Source organism: Numida meleagris, unplaced genomic scaffold, assembly GCF_002078875.1.
Source record: "Numida meleagris isolate 19003 breed g44 Domestic line unplaced genomic scaffold, NumMel1.0 unplaced_Scaffold583, whole genome shotgun sequence".
Lineage (NCBI taxonomy): Eukaryota > Metazoa > Chordata > Aves > Galliformes > Numididae > Numida > Numida meleagris.
In genome coordinates this window covers 19,602-21,776 of record NW_018364799.1, presented here as the reverse complement: position 1 = coordinate 21,776, position 2,175 = coordinate 19,602, and positions in this window count along the sequence as shown.

The window sequence follows — 2,175 nt, the reverse complement described above, 5'->3', positions numbered from 1 at the left end:
CCATATCTGGGCTCCTGCGACTTCCTTTCCTCTCCCCACCAGTGTGCAACGCGTCCTCCCACCCTTCCCTCCCTTACATCTCTCTCCTTATCCCACCGCTTCCCTTTTTCTCTGCCTTTTGCATGTGAATTGAGTACTTTCCTCTCCCTCCTGGAGCCAGCTGGAGCCTAAAGCACGCACAGCCAACCCAGTCCATAGCTTCACAATACTGCATGGGATTCTCCCTCAGACCTTCACTCCTGTGCGCCTGATTTCCTCTCCTGTTGGCGTGGCAGAGGGTTTGAGAAAGAGTAGTGTGAAAAAGCAAATGAGAATGCATGTATGTTTTCTGACTCTTTCAGAGTCAGCCGGGCTCCTGCAAGGGGAAATTCTCCTATGGTTGTGGCACTTCCCTGAGAGTGGCTCCAGCTGGAGGGATCCAGTTGATGTAACACACCTGGATGTCACAAAGCCTTGGACTAAATTGCTTTAAAGCAGTCACTTTGTAAGGGGGTTTTAGGCAAGCCTCATCCTGGGGGTGGGGAGCTGATGAATGAAGATGGACTGGATGATCTTGTAGGTCTTTTCCAACCTTGCTAATTGTATTTCGATGATGTGTAGGTCATTTTCAGTCCCGAGAAGAGTCAGCAGGGGTCTCCCCAGGGGATGTGTCCTCGAAGGCATTTTGTTCTGCTTTTCCAGCAGTGCTCTAGTCAAGGCAGTGAAGAGTAAGTACCAGGGTTCTTTGGATATTCTTGCTATTGACACCTTGATTGGAAGGGAAGAAAGGAGCCAGCACGGTTCTTGGTTCTTCTTCTTTGGGAGAGGACAGATCTGGGAGAGTTGACCCAAACTGTCCAAAGGGATGTTCTATACCATACAGCACCGTGCTGAACTCTAAAGCTGGTGGAACTTTCTGTCTGGAGGACCACTGCTCCAGAACTCTCTGGGCATCAGTCATCATGTCCTGCGCAACTGCTCTGTGCATCACTTGTTTTGCGTATTCTATTCTTATTTTCAACAGCATTCCCTGCTGTTCTGTGCATTTGAAGTACCTGTACCTGTAGCCATGAGCTTTTCCTTTTTCTTTTTCTCGTCTCCATCTGTCTGAGGCAGGAGTGAGCAAGCTGCTGTGTGGTGCTGAGCTGCATGCCAGGCTCAACTACCACAGTCTTGTTGATGCCCAGCATGGAGCCCAAAGAGTTGAGAGAAGGACAGAACCGATGAGAACATGTCCAAACAAATTTGTTATAAGCAACGTGGGAGGTGTTCAAGGCCAGGTTAGTTGGGACCTGGGCAACCTGATCTAGTGTCTGATGTAGTGGTTGGCAGCCCTGCCTGCAGCAGCAGGGATGCAACTGGGTGATCTCTGAGATCTCTTCCAACCCAAGCCATTCTGTGATAAACATCATGATTAATGGTGGCTGGTCACAATGCTGATTCTTTTGTTTTTGATGAGGTTTTCTTTGCTTTCAAGGTTGTATTTCTTAATTCCTTTCCTGATGCTTAGCATTGCTGAGGGCTGAACTAAGCTTTCTGTAGTTCTCCCAGTTTGTATTCAGCAAGCTCTTACGTTTCACCAATCGAGAACAGAGAATAGAGTTGGGATGCTAAACTAACATGATCCTGTTGCTACGCCGCCTGCGAAGCAGGAAGAGATCAAGAAGGACAGGCAGACATCGTAAAAGAGTCAGTACAAATCCAGTACCTATCCCTGACTGAGCTGCAATTTGTGTGAAAAGAGATCCATCCATGGTGTCGTGGTTTTATGATTTTCGTTCTCAGTCTTCCACGTCGTCACACCACACAGTGCACTAGGAGTTAAGCAGGTAATGCTCCAGTTCAGTGCTCTGTCAATATTTCCAGGTACCTGGTTCTCAGAGAAGAAGAACTCCATCTCCCAGAAGACGTCAGTGTTCCATTCCCATTTTCTGTTCTGCGGGAAAGATAAAACTGCTCGCAAGTCACAAGACGGCCCTTCTTTGACTGCTCGTCTCTGTGGTGTGTGCTCCATAGCCATCTTGCCTTCAGCATTAGGGTAAGGCCTTTGGTTTTGGACTCTCTCTCTCTCCTTTTATTTGATTTATTAGCTTCAGTTCCGATTGTATGGTATCATATTGTGTTATCTCACATTCCGCTGTCATATTTAGTACATTTGTTTTCTCCCTGAACTCGTTGCCGCTGTTTTGTTTTTAG